Source organism: Salmo salar, chromosome ssa22 (genome assembly GCF_905237065.1).
Source record: "Salmo salar chromosome ssa22, Ssal_v3.1, whole genome shotgun sequence".
Taxonomy (NCBI): Eukaryota; Metazoa; Chordata; class Actinopteri; order Salmoniformes; family Salmonidae; genus Salmo; species Salmo salar.
The window spans coordinates 40937056-40957313 of record NC_059463.1 but is presented as its reverse complement, the minus strand read 5'-3'; the positions used below and the strand labels follow the sequence as shown (position 1 = coordinate 40957313).

Sequence of the window (20258 nt, the reverse complement as noted above, 5' to 3'; positions counted from 1 at the left end):
TAGTCGGCTCAGGGATTCGACCAGTGACCTTTTGGTTACTGGCCCAACGCTCTTAACCGCTAGCAGAACCCTTGTCAGATAGAAAACAAACAGACAGAAAAAAGAAGAGAAAAGAGAGCAAAGAGAAAAGAGGAGTGCAGCAACACCAGCAACCTGTGAGCAGCTCTCAGGAGTAACACAGGGTTAGCAACTGTTGCTGGGTCGGTGATGGAGAGAGGATTTTCTTTTTTTAAAGCCTTTGGAGTCAGTGCATCAGCGAGATGGAGGGATGGGTAGAGGGAGGAACGGTCGATAACTCCTAACCAGCCCCCTATCGCCTCTCTTCCTCCCCCTCCTTTCCTTCACCCCTCTACTCCACCCGCTCTGCTACATCTCCTCCTCCCCATATCCTGACCTCAGCTACTGCTCAATAATGACAAGCTGAGATATCATTAATCCACAACCCACTACACACACACACACACACACACACACACACCTTCTGTCCACCCATCAGCAGTCAGGGTATTAGACGGGGGTGAACAGATGACAAACACTGGTAAATAGAAAGAGGGAGAGAGAGCAGGCAGATGTGTGACCTGTTGCCACAAGAAAAGGGCAACCTGTGAAGAACAAACATCATTGTAAATACAACCCATATTTATGTTTATTTTCCCATTTCTACTTTAAATATCTGCACATCGTTACAACACTGTATATAGCCATTATAATGACATTTGAAATGTATATTCCTTTGTAACTTTTGTGAGTGTAATGTTTACTGTTAAATTTTTACTGTTTATTTTAGTTTTGTTTATTATCTATTTGACTTGCTTTGGCAATGTAAACATAGGTTTCCCATGCTAATAAAGCGCCTTAAATTTAAATGAGAGGAAAGGAGAGGTTAAAAGCTCAAAAGAGAAGCAAGAGCTGGGTTTGTATTCTAATGATGTGGAAAAGGGAGCTCAGAGATGGAGAGAAGAGAGGGATGAGAGAAGGGGGAAAGAGAATGAGAGAGGAGATTAGAAGGCTCCTCCTCACCTCCCTGCCCCCTTTCCCTCTCTCTCTCATTCCTCCCTCTTTCCTCCATGCCTCTCCACTCTTTCCCTGCCTCTGCAGACACACCTGTCTTGCATACTAAAGCAGTGACTGCGCAGCCTTCCCCTAGAAAAACTTGCTACTGTAGTCTCTCCCTCTCTCTCAAAACACTCAGACACAACCCAATAGCAACCCCCCACTCCTACACAACTCACACACAAACACTGCACCAAACCCCCTCCCACTAAGCAAAAGTGCTGTGGCCACACCCTACATAGTGACTTTTCCAGCAACAGACCAATCAGCCTTCCAGTTCCAGCACCTCGTGGCATAGCTTGCTGTTCCCTTACAGCCCCCCCAAACTATTAATGACTGATCCCTCCCATGGGAGCTGAGCCAGCAAAGACACACACAGTATGGTGTGTATACACATGTAAATCATGATTTCAGAGATGGATTAATATAACGAACACTTAAAATATTACACATTTGGCCAGACTCCATAAGGTCATAGGTAAATCAGCCTCTTCTCAAAGAACCTGTTTCACTACAACCTTGCAACACACCACACAGCCCTAGAATACAGAGTAAAAAAAAAAAAAGAGAGAGAGAGAGAGAGAGAGAGAGAGAGAGAGAGAGAGAGAGAGAGAGAGAGAGAGAGAGAGATCCTTGTATGTGTTAATCAATAAACTAATGTTTTGCATTTTAATACAATGTCCCCTAGTTCTAGATATAAGTTCATATAAAAACCTAGATGATAATATAATCACAGCTCAGCCAACATGTTAACACGCTGGATATGTTTGTGAATGCAGCACTGTGCTGCCTCTGTTCTAATGAGCAGACCAGCTGCTGCTCTTTACCAACAGAACAGGGTACACACACAGACATGCACCAGCCAGAGTAGTCCCCCTCTCCCTTTCTCTTTCCATTCCTAATTTGCTCAGTCTCTTCTCTGTCTCTCCCTCCTTCCACTCTGTTGCAGATGCAGAAGGCTGGAATGCAGGAGACACACTATCTGCAGTCACATGACCTGCCTGGGTTAAAGAGAGAGAGAAGTGACTCCCACAAAGCTGTGAACGATCTGAGCGACAAGGCAAGAAGGGCATTCTATGCCATCTAAAGGAACATTATGATCTGGATTAAAAAAAAGACTTGAATCAGTTATAGAACCCATTGCCCTTTATGTTTGTGAGGTCTGGGGTCTGCTCAACAACCAGGAATTCACAAACCTGGACAAACACCAAAATGAGACTGAGTTCAGAAAAAAACCTCAGTGTACAATGTAAAACACCAAATAATTCATGCAGAGCAGATTTAGGCTGATACCCGCTAATTATCAAAATCCAGAAAATGTATGTTAAATTCCACAACCACATTAAAGGAAGCGATTCCCATACCTTCCATAACAAAGCCATTACCTACAGAGATATTAACCTAGAGAAGAGTTCCCTAAGCAAGCTGGTCCTGGGGCTCTGTTCACAAAAACAAACAGATCCCACAGAGCCCCAGGACAGCAACACAATTAGACCCAACCAAATCATGAGAAAACAAAAAGATAATTACTTGACACATTGGAAAAAAATTAACAACAGAGCAAACTGGAATGCTATTTGGCCCTAAACAGAGAGTATAAAGTGGCAGAAAACCTGACCACTGGGACTGACCCAAAACTAAGGTAAGCTTTGACTATGTACAGACTCAGTGAGCATAGCCTTGCTATTGAGAGAGGCCACCGTAGGCAGACCTGGCTCTCAAGAGAAGACTGGCTTTGTGCACACTGCCCACAAAATGAGGTGGAAACTGAGCTGTACTTCCTAACCTCCTGCCCAATGTATGACCATATTAGAGACACATATTTCCCTCAGATTACACAGACCCAGAAAGAATTTGAAAAAAAAAAACACATTTTGATAACTCCCATATCTATTGAGTGAAATACCACAATGTGCCATCACAGCAGCAAGATTTGTGACCTGTTGCCACAAGAAAAGGGCAACCAGTGAAGAACAAACGTTTGAATTTACAATATTATATTTATTTTCAATTTTGTACTTTAACTATTTGGCAATTTTTATAACACTGAACATAGCCATAAAATGACATTTTAAATGTCTCTATTCCTTTGAAATTGATGTGAGTGTAATGTTCACTGTGATTTTTGATAGTTTATTATCTATTTCACTTGCTTTGGCAATATTAACATATGTTTCCCATGCCAATAAAGCCCTTCGAATTGAATTAAGAGGGGGGGAAAGAGAGAGGCACACTGCTCTATATAAGGACTTGACTACAATAAGAAACTGAACACCAGATAAATGGGTCCATATGAAGAGCCGACTACAGTCTGAAATGGAACACAATAAAAGCATGCAAACATCTTTAACATGTTGGTCACTTAGCAGACGCAATTCTCACAGCGATGTACAATCAGTAATTCAAATAAGGCAGGTAAGACAACCACATATCACATTCATTGCAAGTAAAACTTTCCTAAAAAAAAATATCAGCTAACACACATGCACCTCTGAGTACACACAGCTCTATAGAACCTTACCCTGACAGCCTGTGATGGCAGAATGTTCTGATGGTTTTCATCCTCTCTGAGTGTATCTGAGCGATAGAACACTAAATCAATACCCTAGAGCAGGGTTTGGCAACTGGCCTGCGTATCAAGGACAGCACCTAAGTCACTTGAGGACAGACACCACCCGAATCACTTGAACACAGACACACACACACAGACACACACAGACAGACAGACAGACAGACAGACAGACAGACAGACAGACAGACAGACAGACAGACAGACAGACAGACAGCACCTGAGCCACTTAAGGACAGACAGAGTGGAACAGAATAACACTCGTAGGCTTTAGCAGGCAAACCACCACAACAACATGCTAGGGAGCCAGTGGTATTACACATAGACAAACAAGCACACCTCAAACCACACAGTTGAAAACCAGCACTGCACCCAGCACCCAGATATCAGTTGATGGCAGGGCCAGCAAACATGTAGGTGGGGCAAAATGTGGGCGCTCAAATCTTCATGAAATCATCATAAAAGAATGACAAACCATCTAACATGTGATTTCGCATTACATACCAAATAGTCATGTAGGCCTAAAGAAATCCATGACTATTGCATTTAACAAGCAACTCACATAGACCCACACATAATAAACCATAGGCCTATAACAAATAGACTATGAGACTAGAACATAATGCCTTGATCTAACAATAATAAATCACAATAGGCTTGGCAAACTTTTACTGGCTCAGCGACCAGGAGAGAGTAGGCTAGGTTCAGAATCCAGGAGATAGTAGGCTATGCTCAGCCTCTAGGAGGTAGTTTAGGCTCAGCGTCCAGGAGATAGTAGGCTTGGCTCAGAGACCAGGAGATAGTAGGCTTGGCTCAGAGACCAGGAGATAGTAGGCTTGGCTCAGAGACCAGGAGATAATAGGCTTGGCTCAGAGACCAGAAGATAATAGGCTTGGCTCAGAGACCAGGAGATGGTAGGCTAGGTGGCCACAAAATGTAACAATTCAACACTAGGAGAGCAAAGAGCATCATATTGACTCAAAATGAATGAACTTATTTAATTACTCTGCAATTTAAGTTATCTCCCTTGACTTTTCCTAAATAAGTCTAACACACTATTGTTGTTAAATCTTAATATCATAGAATGTATTATATGCAGTTTAAGAGGACATGGAATCCCTTCCCCATTTCACACATATAATAGAGTTAGCCTAAAGACAATATTAAATTGACAATAGTATATGAACAATCTGATGAACAATGCAGCTTGGAATTGACACAGAGGAAGGGAAACGAAACAGAGGGCAGAACTTGTGAGTGTAATGTGTACTGTAGATTTGTATTGTTTATTTCACTTTTGTTTATTATCTACTTCACGTGCTTTGGCATTGTTAACATATGTTTCCCATGCCTTATATTGAATATAATTGAATTGAGAGAGAGAGAAAGAAAAAGTATCAAATTCTACATTCTGAGTTGTAATCTGCCTCTGGAACTCTTCAGAAGGATTGTAGAATGTGGGGTGTTCTTGAGGCATGAGACTGGCCGTGGGGTAGTGAGAGACTTGGCACAACCCTCCCTCATTGTGTGTTTGTCCTGGTCTAGAATGTCACCACAATGAGAGGGCGGGTATGAACCAAAGACATGATCACACCTCTGGCTCCCTCTCTGTCCCCCACACACAAGCAAGCATGCACATGTACACAAGCATTCTCACAGACACACATACACATGCATGAACAAATACATTTCATACTGGCTTATAAACTGTCAGGAACGCACAAGCTCACAAACACACCATAATTGTTTATTTTTTTATTATGAGACATGTGCGCACACACACACACACTACAGTTTCATGCATAAAGATCATTTTTGCCATTCCTGTCTAGTATTCCGTTCCTCACTCTGGTTGAATCACTCTCGGTAGACGGAAGAATCACATTCCTTCATGAATATAAGCTATCCACAGTTACAGGGCACTACATTATCCTGTGTGTGTGTTTTCTAAAAGCTTGTAAAAGAGATTATTGAGGAAAGTTTGCTAAAACAGGACACTCTCCTCCTTTTAAAGACCCCTCCTATCTTTCCCTCTTCCTACCTCTGGTTCCTTGTTCTCTTACATATTACCTGTTCTGTTGTCCCCCCCTCCTCTCGCTTTCCCTTCTCTTTCACTGAATAGAACAACAAAAATCGAATACAAATTCTAAATCAAATCAAATTTTATTGGTCACATACACATATTTAGCAGATGTTATTGAGGGTGTAGCGAAATGCTTGTGTGTGCCCTGTGTGTGTGTACAAGCACTCTGAGACCAGGGGTAGGCTCTGGCTCCATTTAGAAATGATTCCATACTGTCAGCCACTAAATGAGAGGGCCTCTCAGAGCAGAAGGAACGGGACAGAGGGAGGGAGAGAGCAGAGCAGAGAGAGAGAGCGTAGAGAGAGATGGGGAGTAGAGAGAGGGGAGAGAGCAGAGCAGAGAGCAGAGCAGAGAGAGATGGGGAGTAGAGAGAGAAGGGAGAGAGCAGAGCAGAGAGCAGAGCAGAGAGAGCATAGAGAGAGTAGAGAGAGAGGGGAGAGAAACCAAGGTAGGGTGTAGAGTAAATGAGAAAGAGATGCATGCAAAGAGACAAGAGCAGAGACTGAACAAAGGTTGAAAGGGTGAAAAAGAGAGGAATAGAGTGAGTAATCACGAGACACATGAAAAGAAGAACAGAAACTTTGCTAAAAATATTTGAGGAGAAAATAAGACTGAGCGAAGAGAGAGTGAGAGAGCGAGAGAGAGAGAGAGAGAGAGACACACACATGGTGAGTAAGTGAAACACATGGAAAGAGACTAGAGAAGAAACTGAGCTGAAGATAATGAGAGAGGGCAGAAAGAGAGGAGAGAGAACTGAATCAAGTAAAGAGACCAAAAGCCAAAGAAACAAAACTAATCAGAGAAATGGCTGGGGGGAAAAAAGACAGCAATGCACATGAAAGTCAGCAACGTGATGTGGACACATTACATGTCATAGTGATGGTGACTAGGGCTGTGATGGTCATGGAATTTTGGATGAAGATAATTGGCCAGCCAATTGACCGCGGTAACCGTAATGACCGTTAGAATAGCATTTTTTAAATTGTATTATTTATGCACATTTTCTCCTCTCCCCCGCTCCTGACTGCATATGCTGCCATACAAATAATGAATGGAATTGACGTCCCCATTCAAGTAAATGATGGCATAATGGGTGGGCTGGCGGCCATTGCGAGTGTAACCATAGGAGCAAAGCAGGAATTAAAATATGTGCTGTGATTTGTTGATTCAACTCAGTAGACATTACAAAAAATACATTCCATTGCTTAAGCACATCAGTTAAAATCATTTGAATAAACATTCTACATTACCATGGAAATGATTGAATGACAATACCAGGCAGCCATTGCGAGTGTACCCATGAGTTTACCAGTCAAATTTCCAGGATTAGAGGCTCTAAGCCCATTCTATTCATTTTATTTCTGTGTGTTGCTGCTGCCTTTTTTTTTTGTTATTGCATTTTCTCCCCGGTTCCTAAACGTCTTTGCTCTGTGAAAGAAGTGCTGATGTTTTTCCTCACTACTGGCCATCCCGTCTTCAGTCGACCCACAAATCTTTTTAATAATAATAATATATCAATTATTTTAATTTGACTTATTTTAATTTGATGATGGCCTTCATCCATAACCATTGGTTACACTGTTATACGGTCATTTTGCCAGCCCTAATTGTGACTACATGGACAAATGCCAAAAGACAGTGCCTTTTATTAACAGCTAAATAGAGGATCTCCAGACGATCCTGTTGGCTTTGGCTCAGGATTCTCTTAAAATCTTAAAAAGTGAACCTGATCCCTCTGAAGAGGGGTTGTTGAAACCACTCACAGAGCAACCAACCCTGGCTCTAAAACCAAAATCAAACAATGATAATCGATGTGCGTGTGTGTTCCATCTCTCATGGTTGTGTTGCCACAGATTATTGCCTAGTTAAAATAAAGGTTAACTAAAATGAAAATAAATTGACAACTGCTGTGATTGAATTAAAGTTCTCTCTCTTGGCAGCTCTACGCTGTGTGTGTGTGTGTGTGTGTGTGTGTGTGTAAACTGGAAATTGACTGCACTGTCAGAATGACCTGCCGGCCAATCAAGACAAGGTTGACATTCAGAGAAGAGCGGAACGAGCTGGCAAACAGAGGCACTAACACACACACACACGCTTCAACATCAACTTTTTTTATAGTAGCATAGACATAACTGTATGTCTAGGCTTTTACAACACCTATCAATGAATATTAACACATTCATGAATAAACCAAGTCCTGCCTATGGTCTGTTCTCAGCTCCCTCACCTGAAGAGAACTTTGAAAAGGACTCCTTTGAAGTGCATAAGTAAGCATCTGGGCTCTATAATGCCTTCTCAAATCAGTGCCCGTGCAAATGAGAACCAGAGGGCCCTCAGGGAGGGGAGACACAGCTGTGATTTAGCCCAGGTAGGGAGGCCTCAGATGGGGTAGCAGCCAGCTAGGCCTACATCTAGGTTGGACGTAGAACTCTTAAAGGAGGATAGATGAAGAGATACATTCACCTCTTGGAGGCTATACTAAGGTAGCCTTACCTGGTGCAGATAAGCTCCTAATCCCAATGTGGATGTTTCTCAGGTACAGACCTTGCTGTGTCCAGGTAAGACTGGGCCTATATATTGTACATATGCTGTTTAAAGTTAAACCCTTTATGGTGAACCAGTGAATATTGTAACACCACATGTGGTCTAACGGTATAAGACGTTGGTTGCTCCTGTGGGAGACCCAGGTTTGGATCCCGCATGTTACATGTGCAGTTGTCTCTCCTTGAAGCTGTAGGACAAACAGCAGGCAGTACATGCTCCTATGTGTGTGTGTGTGTGTGTGTGTGTGTGTGTGTGTGTACCATGCGCAGAGAGGTCTGCCTTAGCACCAGCGGCTCCTTGATCTCCTAATTGTGACATGTCTTGGCCGTTAGTACTAGCAGGCCGCAGCTACGCTAGCAGGCACCGAGCATATGCTAATCTCTTAATTAGAATCGGTCATGAGAGCTTTCAACGGCCTACCACTCTCCCTCTCCTACTCCCATTTACCCCTTCTGTCCTACAACAGCCTCATCTAGTCTCCTATCCTCTCTGCTCCCCTCGTTTCCCTTTGAATCCCCTTTCTATCTGAATTAAGAATGGTGCTGCAATGGACAGCTGCCATTTTACGGGCTCCGGACCAATTTTTTTGCAATTTCTGAGGCTGGTAACTCTAATGAACTTATCCTCTGCAGCAGAGGTAACTCTGGGTTTTCCATTCCTGTGGTGATCCACGTGAGAGCCAGTGTCATCATAGCGCTTGATGGTTTTTGCGACTGCACTTGCTCCGTATTGACTGACCTTCATGTCTTAAAGTAATGATGGACTGTCATTTCTCTTTGCTTATTTGAGCTGTTCTTGCCATAATATGGACTTGGTCTTTTACCAATAAGGGCTATCTTCTGTATACCACCCCCACCTTGTGACAACACAAATGATTGGCTCAAAAGCATGAAGAAAAAAATACATTTCACAAATTAACTTTTAAAGAAGGCACACATGTCAATTGAAATGCATTCCAGGTGACTACCTCATGAAGCTGGTTGAGAGAATGCCAAGAGTGTGCAAAGCTGTCATCAAGGGAAAGGGTGGCAATTTGAAGAATCTCAAATATATTTTGATTTGATTAACACTTTTTTGGTAACTAAATGATTCACTAGCTGTTAAATCATGATTTTGATGGCTTCAATATTATTCTACAATGTAGAAAATAGTAAAAATAAAGAAAATCTGGGGGTTACACTGCCTGCACTCCAGGACATCTATACTCGGTGTCACAGGAAGGCCAAGAAGATCATCAAGGACCTCAGGCACCCGAGCCACAGCCTGTTCACCCCACTACCATCTAGAAGGCAGGGTCAGTACAGGTGCATCAATGCTGGGGCTGAGAGACTGAAAAAAACAGCTCAAGGCAATCAGACTGTCACCACTAGTCGGCCACCGTCCAGTACCCTGCCTTCTACTTTAGTCACTGTCAGTAGCCGGCTACCACCCGGTACTCAACCCTGCACCTCAGAGGCTGCTGCACAATGTACATAGTCATGGAACAATGGTCACTTTAATATTGTTTACATACAGTTTTACCCACTTCATATGTATATATTGTATTCCTGTCAAGGCCTATCCTATTTAACTATTGTTTTACATATATCAAATCAAATTGTATTAGTCACATGCGCCGAATACAACAGGTGTAGACCTTACAGTGAAATGCTTACTTACGAGCTCCTTCCAACAATGCAGTTCATTTTTTTAAATAAAAATACGGATAAGAAATAAAAAGTAACAATTAATTAAAGAGCAGCAGAAACATAACAATAGCGAGACTATATACAGGGGGGTACCGGTACAGAGTTAATGTGCAGGGGCTCCGGTTGGTTGAGGTAGTATGTACATGTAGGTAGAGTTATTAAAGTGACTATGCATAGACAATAACAACAGAGAGCAGCAGCGGTGTAAAAGGGGGGGGCCAATGCAAATAGTCTGGGTAGCCATTTGCTTAGCTGTTCAGGAGTCGTATGGCTTGGGGGCTGTTTATAAGCCTCTTGGACCTAGACTTTGTCACTCCGGGACCACTTGCCGTGCGGTAGCAGAGAGAACAGTCTATGACTAGGGTGGCTGGGGTCTTTGACAATTTCTAGGGCCTTCCTCTGACCCCGCCTGGCATAGAGCTTCGGGATGGCAGGAAGCTTGGCCCCGGTGATGTACTGGGCCGTTCGCACTCTGTAGTGCCTCGCGGTCGGAGGCCGCAGTGATGTAACCAGTCAGGATGCACTCGATAGTGCAGCTATAGAACTTTTTGAGGATTTGAGGACCCATGCCAAATCTTTTCAGTCTCCTGAGGGGAAATAGGTTTTGTCGTGCCCTCTTCACGACTGTCTTGGTGTGCTTGGACCATGTTAGTTTGTTGTTGACGTGGACACCAAGGAACTTGAGCTCTCAACCTGCTCCACTGCAGCCCAGTCAATGAGAATGGGGGCGTGCTCGATCCTCTTTTTCCTGTAGTCCACGATCATCTCCTTTGTCTTGATCACGTTGAGGGAGATGTTGTTGTCCTGGCACCATACAGCCAGGTCTCTGACCTCCTCCCTATATAGGCTGTCTTGTCGTTGATCAGGCCTACCACTGTTGTGTCATAGGCAAACTTAATGATGGTGTTGGAGTCGTGCCTGGCCGTGCAGTCATGAGTGAACAGGGAGTACAGGAGGGGACTGAGCACGCAGCCCTGCGGGGCCCCTGTGTTGAGGATCAGTGTGGCGGATGTGTTGTTAACTACCCTTACCACCTGGGGGCGGCCCGTCATAAGGTCCAGGATCCAGTTGCAGAGGGAAGTGTTTAGTTCCAGGGTCCTTAGCTTATTGATGAGCTTTATGGGCACTATGGTGTTGAACGCTGAGCTGTAGTCAATGAATAGCATTCTCACATAGGTGTTCCTTTTGTCCAGGTGGGAAAGAGCAGTGTGGAGTGCAATAGAGATTGCATCATCTGTAAATCTGTTGGGGCGGTAAATTGTGGTGGTTCTAGGGTTTCTGGGATGATGGTGTTGATGTGAGCCATGACCAGCCTTTCAAAGCACTTCATGGCTACAGACGTGAGTGCTACGGGTCGGTAGTCATTTAGGCAGGTTACCTTAGTGTTCTTGGGCACAGGCACTATGGTGGTCTGCTTAAACCATGTTGGTATTACAGACTTGGTCAGAGACAGGTTGAAAATGTCAGTGAAGACACTTGCCAGTTGGTCAGCGCATGCTCGGAATACACGTCCTGGTAAGCCGTCTGGCCTTGCGGCCTTGAGAATGTTGACTTATTTAAAGGTCTTACTCACATCGGCTGCGGAGAGTGCGATCACAGTTGTCCGAAACAGCTGATACGCTCATGCATGTTTCAGTGTTACTTGCCTCGAAGCGAGCATAGAAGTTATTTAGCTAATCTGGTAGGCTTGTGTCACTGGGCAGCTCTCGGCTGTGTGTCCCTTTGTAGTCTGTAATAGTTTGCAAGTCCTGCCATATCCGATGAGCGTTTGGAGCCGGTGTAGTACGATTCGATATTAGTCCTGTATTGATGCTTTGCATGTTTGATAGTTCGTCGGAGTGCATAGCAGGATTTCTTATAAGCGTCTGTGTTAGAGTCCCACTCCTTGAATGTGGCAGCTCTACCCTTTAGCTCAATGCGAATGTTCCTGTAATCCATGGCTTCTGGTGGGGGTATGTACGTACAGTCACAGTGGGGACAATGTCATTGATGCACTTATTGATGAAGCCAGTGACTGAAGTGGTGTACTCCTCAATGCCATCGGAAGAATCCAGGAACATATTGCTAGTCCTGTAGCTTAGCATCTGCGTCATCTGACCACTTCCATATTGTGAGTCACTGGTACTTCCTGCTTTAGTTTGTGCTTGTAAGCATGAATCAGGAGGATAGAATTAGTCAGATTTGCCAAATAGAGGGTGAGGGAGAGCTTTGTACGCGTCTCTGTGTGTGGAGTAAAGGTGGTCTAGAACTTTTTTCCCCTCTGGTTGCACATGTAACATGCTGTTAGAAATTAAAGTCCCCGGCCACTAGAAGCACCGCCTCTGGATGAGCATTTTCTTTTTTGTTTACAGCACGTTGAGTGCGGTCTTAGTGCCAGCATTGGATTGTGGTGATAAATAGACAGCTACGAAAAATATAGATGAACACACTATTTACCAAGAGAGTTGTCTACAGCTTATCATGAGATCCTCTACCTCAGGCAAGCAAAACCTTATGACTTCATTAATATTAGATTTCATGCACCAGCTGTTATTGACAAATAGACCGCCACCCCTTGTCTTACCGGAGGCAGCTGTTCCATCTTGCCGATGCACGGAAAACCCAGCCAGCTGTATATTATGTTTTAGTTTTTAATGTCCCATTGGTAGGATATTCTTCAAATCGGAGCTCATCCAGTTTATTATCCAATGATTGCACGTTGGCTAATAGGACTGATGGAAGAGGCGGGTTATCCACTCGCCGTCGGATTCTTTCAAGGCACCCCGACCTATGATCCCTATATCTCCATCTCTTCTTCATGCCAATGACAGGGATTTGGGCCTTGTCCGGTGTCAAGTAAATCCTTTGCATCTGACTCGTTGAAGAAAAAATCTTCATCCAGTACGAGGTGAGTAATCGCTGTTCTGATATCCAGAAGTACAAGGCGGTGGCAAAAACATTATGTAAGTTACAAATAACATGAAAAAACACACACGATAGCACAATTGGTTAGGAGCCCGTAAAACGACAGCCATCTCCTCTGGCGCCATTTTTATCAAAGTTGTAGTAGTTTAAAAGGGTAATACAAAAAAAAGAATTGGTGGACATTGTTATATACTTATCTCTATCATTATCACAACAATGCAAGAAATTTATTGCAACATGAATTTTTTGTCCATATCGCCCAGCTCTACTCCCACATATCCCAGCCTGTCTAGAATCCAACACAAATCTGGGTTAGTTGTGACAACGCCTTTTCAACTCATCCACAACATCCCTGCTTTTCCATTAACACACTACTTCTACCCTGGCTCTCCAGGACTGGAACGTTTAAGGGGAGATATTTTGACAGTAAATATGTGATGCACAGGATGCAATCGCTACCAGATGCACTATTTCATTTCTGAGTAAAGTACCGTGCAGTGGAATAATTTTTGGGGTAACAGGTTCACATTCTGTCAATATGAAGCCCAGTGTGTTTCACAATGGGAGGAAAATGCTGTTAAAGATGTCTACTGTTGAGATGGTAACACAACAGCTCTTATACTGTATGCTGGCAGACACACTACAGAACCACTCATCATGGAACACACTGTCACTGAGCATGCTACCATTGTGTGTATGTGGGCATGTGAATGAGCGAGTGTGTGAATGAGTGAATGAATGGGTTTACCCCTGCTGACACCAGGCTCACAGGGGATTAATACAAGTGTCTCTTCACAGAGATGTCATAAACACAAGCTCCTTGCCCCAATCAGCTGACCTGCTTTTGTGTTAACTTTAGGTATAATCAGAATCATTGTTTTCTTCTTTGGGTTACTACGGTTAAAGCTATATACAGACAACTCCTGATATATTTAATGACTTGGAACTGTAATGAATACAAGTACTATACTGGAAAATGTACAAAATAATGTATTGGATAGGAAAATTGTGAACTGCACTCCATTGGAAGAGAGTGACAGGACTGAACAGTAGAGAACAGAATAATACTGTAGAAGGGTATTTGGTCTACTCGGTTGGATGCCATGTTGTCACTGCCTCTGATCATGACATTGTTTCATTCTTAATGACTATCTGGGTTCCACTTCTAATTTAATTAGAATAGATTATACGTTCGGCTTGGCTACACACCCTACGTTGTGTTGCATTCTGGGGCAGAAACCCTAAGTCAGCCAATGACCCTGAGCCTGCCATCGAACCAATCACATTGCATTTTCTGTTTTGAAAGCTTTATTGACACAGCAGGGGGGATCCAATGTTGGCCAACATTATAGACTAACTAGTTAATGTCATAAATAATACTTGACATACAGTACATGTGCAGTAGAGGTCGACCGATTAATCGGAATGGCCGATTAATTAGGGCCGATTTCAAGTTTTCAAAACAATCAGTAATCGGTATTTAAAAAAAAAAATGTTTTACACCTTTATTTAACTAGGCAAGTCAGATTAAGAACACATTCTTATTTTCAATGACGGCCTAGGAACGGGGGTTAACTGCCTTGTTCAGGGGGGGGGGGGGGGGATTCGGGGATTCGTTTTTGCAACCTTCCGGTTACTAGTCCAACGCTCTAACCACCTGCCTTACATTGCACTCCACGAGGAGCCTGCATGGCAGGCTGACGACCTGTTACGCGAGGGCAGTAACAAGGCAAAGTAAGTTGCTAGCTAGCATTAAACTTATCTTATAAAAAACTATCAATCTTAACATAATCACTAGTTAACTACACATGGTTGATGATATTACTTGTTTATCTAACGTGTCCTGCATTGCATATAATCGATGCGGTGCCTGTTAATTTCTCATTGAATCATACCCTACTTCGACAAACGGGTGATGATTTAACAAGCGCATTTGCGAAAAAAAGCACTGTTGTTGCACCAATGTACCTAACCATAAACATCTATGCCTTTCTTTAAAATCAATACACAAGTATATATTTTTAAACCTGCATATTTAGGTAATATTGCCTGCTAACATGAATTTGTGTCACTTCTCTAGCGTTCCGTGCAAGCAGTCAGGGTATATACAGCAGTTTGGGCCACCTGGCTCATTGCGAACTGTGTGAAGTCCATTTATTCCTAACAAAGGTCGTAATTAATTTGCCAGAATTGTACATAATTATGACATAACATTGAAGGTTGTGCAATGTAACAGGAATATTTAGACTTAGGGATGCCACCCGTTAGATAAAATACGGAACGGTTCCGTATTTCACTGAAATAATAAACGCTTCGTTTTCGAAATGATAGTTTCCGGATTCGACCATATTAATGACCAAAGGCCCGTATTGCTGTGTGTTATGTTATAATTAAGTCTATGATTTGATATTTGATAGAGCAGTCTGAGCGATGGTAGGCAACAGCAGGCTCGTAAGCATTCATTCAAACAGCACCTTCGTGCCTTTGCCAGCAGCTCTTCGCAATTCTTCAAGCATTGTGCTGTTTATGACTTCAAACCTATCAACCCCCGAGATTAGGCTGGTGTAACCGATGTGAAATGGCTAGCTAGTTAGCCGGGTGCGTGCTAATAGCGATTTAAACGTCACTCGCTCTGAGACTTGGGAGTGGTTGTTCCCCTTGCTCTACATGGGTAACGCTGCTTCGAGGGTGGCTGTTGTCGATGTGTTCCTGGTTCGAGCGAGGAGAGGGACGGAAGCTATACTGTTACACTGGCAATACTAAAGTGCCTATAAGAACATCCAACAGTCAAAGGTATATGAAATACAAATCGTATAGAGAGAAATAGTCCTATAATTCCTATAATAACTACCACCTAAAACTTCTTACCTGGAAATATTGAAGACTCATGTTAAAAGGAACCACCAGCTTTCATTTAAGTTCTCATGTTCTGAGAAAGGAACTTAAACGTTAGCTTTTTTACATGGCACATATTGCACTTTTACTTTCTTCTCCAACACTTTGTTTTTGCATTATTTAAACCAAATTGAACATGTTTCATTATTTATTTGAGGCTAAATTGATAGTATTTATGTATTATATTAAGTTAAAATAAGTGTTCATTCAGTATTGTTGTAATTGTCATTATTACAAATAAATACATTTTTTTTTTATTAAGTCGTCCGATTAATCGGTATCGCCTCTTTTTGGTCCTCCAATAATCGGTATCGGCGTTGAAAAATCATAATCGGTCGACCTCTAATGTGCAGCAAGGTCACATTGGGTAACAGCAGTTATTTACTAAAGCATTAAGTGTTTTGATTAAAATGCCTTTAAAATCTAAACATGACTCATTCAAGAGAGTGGAAACCCACACACATTGTGTAATAAAGCACACACACAGAACATAGCTAGTTCTCTAGGAAAATGAGTTTGTCTGTTTTGCAAGGTTGCTCCTCTACTGGAGTCACAAGATGGTCCCAGATGAGTAGTCACAACCAGTTTGGGGGTTCAGTGTGTTTAGCATACAAATTGCATTCCTGCCTCACTGGCATTTCTTGTTTTAAATGTGATCATGCTAATGCTAATGGAATTTGTGCTAACAAGGTTTGGTTGAGACGGAGTGATACAAACACAAAGAGAGCCATTGATACTTGTGGGTTGGGGCGGGGTGTCTCACAGTCCTGTCTCACAGTTCTCCCAAACTACGGCTGCATACACATTCTCTCTTCTAGAATCCTCTACTTGTCTCCCCAGAACCAGCTGGGTCTTACTCAGCAGATAGACGTGATGTGTAGAGCTGATATGATCCTTTCTCACAAAATAGAGGTGTGCACTCACATTGCTCTCACGTGCTTTTCTGTCTCTGCACCCCCTCCCGCTCTCCCTCCCTCCGAGGCCTCATGTTTATGGGATTAGCACATAGATCTGAGCAGACCCTGTGTTCCTGAACTCTTCTGTCAGAAGTGAAGAGACAATTCTGCGGTAGAAATAAAGAGCAGAACAAAAGTAAGCCTAGAGCAGGTTCTGTGGTAACACCGGTTGGGTTATGCTGTATAAGTGTTGAATAAGTCATGTTCTGTTCTGTTAGTGGAAGAGTAAGGTAAGGTTTCCATAAATAGTGCCTTCAGAAAGTACTCATAACCCTTGACTTCTTCTACAATTTGCTGTGTTAAAACCTGAATTCAAAATGGATTAAATATACTATCTCTCCCATCTACACACAATAACCCATAATGACAAAGTGAAAACATGTTTCTAGGATTTTTTGCAAATATATTGAAAATGAAACTCAGAATTATCTCATTTACATATGTTCACACACCTGAGTCAATACTTTGTATAAGCACCTTTGGCAGCGAATAAAGCTGTGAGTCATTCTGGGTAAGTCTCTAAGAGATTTCCACAACTGGATTGTGCAACATTTGCCCATTATTCTTTTCTAAATTCTTCAAGCTCTGTCGAATTGGTTGTTGATCATTGCTAAACAACCATTTTCAGGTCTTGCCAAAGCTTTTCAATTAAATTCATGCCAAAACTGTAACTCGGTCAGTCTGGAACATTCACTGTCTTCTTGTTAAGCAACTCCAGTGTAGATTTGGCCTCGTCTTTGAGGTTATTGTCCTACTGAAAGGTGAATTTATCTCCCAGTGTCTTTTGGAAAGGCAGGCCATGTTTCCCTCTAGGATTTTGCCTATGCTTAGCTCCATTCTGTTTCTTTTTTACCCTGAAAAACTCCCCGGTTCCTAATGATTTTAAGCATACCCATAACATGATGCAGCCACCACTATGCTTGAAAATATGGAGTGTGTGTCACGGATACCTCCGGAACTGTCATTATGCACACCTGGTCCCTATTCCCATTAATTAGTAATTGTATAAGTGTGCTCTTTGTTCACCATTGACCAACGGACATTGGAACAATAAATCGACAGGTGGTGTAAGTACATGGGTTGCTACTTCAAAGGTTGCGTAATACTGCGGCACATCTTGCATGCTGCCGCAGCATTCTGTGGCACGACATTTTATTGTCAGCCATTTTTTCTGCTACTGCAAGTTATTGCTAGTTTGACCACCAGAGGGCATCTTTGAAAAGCATTTGATAGTATTCCATATTGGCATTACCAGAGAATTTAAAACCTTTATTGTAATAACATTGTATATGGGATTGATTAAGAAATGTGGCTTAATTCATTTGATTAATATTATGGTGTTTCTATTCAGAGAAAAACGAAACCCTCAGGGTTTCTGTTAGGATGGAATGGAAAATATGGCGATGTACAACGTGATGGTCGGGAGTCGGCTACAGGATTGGAGGATTCTAAATTGTTTGCCTTCATTAGACAACTTTGTTATAATATTTCTGTAAATCAATGATATTTGACATTTTTGACCAGTTGTAATTGTAAGTAGACATAATACAAAAAATCCTACTTCTATTAGGCTGTTAAGCCTCATAGCCTACCTCAGCCAGTTAAGTTATTTTATATAGGTCTAGGTTCTGAAGAAATAGACTCCAATTAAGCCCTCTTGCTGTTTGTAAAAAATAAAATGAAGATTATTGTTGTTGTTCCACATGTTAAAGATTCCAAATGATAGTGTTTTTAGCCACAAATCGGCCCCAACCCCAATTAATACATTTGGGCACAGTCGATAGAGTGCTTTTCCAAATACGAAACCCATTTTTCCAAGTATTCCTGACCTCTCTCCTCTTGTGTTCTTAAAGCAAAGGTCATATGCTCCATGTGGTGTATTTCTTTTACAATGTCTATCCATTGTGTCACTGTGGGAGGGTCTTTTTGTAGCCATTTCCTAGTGATAGCCTTTTTACTGGCTGCCAGTAGGACCTTCAAGAGGTACTTTTCTCTGTTGTGTAAGTAATCAGGTATTTCACTCAAGTACAAAGAAATTAATGTTTGTTCTGTCAAATCTCATTATTTTGCCAATGTTAGATCTTATTTCTCCCCAGTAAGTTTAGATTGCGGGGCAGGTCCAAAAGATATGAGAGTGCTCCACCCTCGATAGACTGCATTCTCTCCAACAAGGGTGTAGGGAGCCAGTCTGTTTTGATTTAAGTTTAGGTGGTATGAAGAAACGTATAACATTCTTCCAACAGAATTCTCTCCATGACCTTGAGTTGGTGGAGCTTTGTTGAGTCTCTAATATGGTCAACCATGTTTCATCAGTTATTTCGATGTTAAGTTCCTCCTCCCATTTCTTTTTAATATAGTTTGTAGAATGTTTCTTTGAGGATTGAATAACCAAGTAGAAATTTGAAATACTTTTTTTGTTACTCCCCAAGTTGTATGCGTTAGTGAATACTTGGATTAATTTTGGAGGTGCTCGAGGGTCAGTCACTTTATCTCCCTTAAGAAATAGTACCAAACTTGTAGGTATCTGTAAAAATCTGGCTTATCCAAGCCATGTTTTTTTACTAAGGTCCTGGAAGTTATCTAGGTCCCCTTTCCTTATAATTGTACTGAATGATGTGATGCCTTTCTGCGTCCATTGTTTAAATCTGCTGTCCTGAGTTGCAGGGATGAAGCTGGGGTCGTATGCGGGCCAACTCAGCAGTTTGATCTCTCTGTCTAAATGATTTCGCTTAACTACCCTAAACCATGTCTTCAGAGAGAAATTAATCCACTGATTTTGTCTACTGTATATTTCTATTACCATGTCCTTATTTCCCAAAACTGACTGTATCGGTATCTCTGTCAAAGTAGTCTCAATGTCTTTTCATTTGGATTCGTATTCTGAATTGCACCAACACACCAGAGGTCTCAATTGGGCAGACACAAAATAATCTTTTAGGTTTGGTAAGGCCATACACCCACAGTTTTTTGGTAATTGTAATGTTGTAAATCTAATTCTTGGTCTCTTACTGTTCCAGATAAACCTTGATATCCGTTTATCCCATTCCTTAAACTGTTTAGGTGGGATTTTTATGGGCAGTGATTGGAACAAATACAATAACCTCGGCAGGATGTTCATTTTGATTGTTTCAATTATACTACTAAGACCTAAGGGAAGTGAATTCCACCTGTCTAGGTCATCATATATTTTCTTGTTGATGTGATCGTAATTCATGCAATAAAGTTGGGGTGTATCTTTTGGTAGATATACTCCAAGATATTTAATGGATGAAGAGGACCAGTGGCAGTTATACCTACTCATCAGCTCTTCCTGTGGGGTATAATTATATACTAGGGCTTGCAATATCCAATTGATCTTTTTAGCAACAAGACTAATTTTCCTATTTTGATTTGTGCTGTCCAATTTTGAGTTTAAAATCGTGTTAAAATCCCCTCCACAGATAAGAGTGCCAGAGGTTTCTGTGGCAATTAAATCAAACACCTTCCTGTAGAAGACCATGGGGGTGCATATACATTAAATAATGTAACTTCCTTGTTACCCAGTTTACATTTAACAAGTATAAATC

The 20258-nt window shown here is 42.0% G+C and overlaps 1 protein-coding gene across 6 annotated transcripts in view; it reads right to left on the bottom strand.

Moving 5' to 3' along the window:
• Nucleotides 1-20258, bottom strand: part of LOC106583499 (plasma membrane calcium-transporting ATPase 1) — a 156675-nt gene that overhangs the window by 119103 nt on the left and 17314 nt on the right. The window contains exon 2 of one of the 6 annotated variants that reach the window (XM_014167744.2): nucleotides 16661-16799. The exons of the other annotated variants lie outside the window; for them this stretch is intronic. The gene's annotated coding sequence lies outside the window, so the exon portion shown is untranslated. The remainder of the gene's footprint in view (nucleotides 1-16660; nucleotides 16800-20258) is intronic. 6 annotated transcript variants of the gene reach the window in all.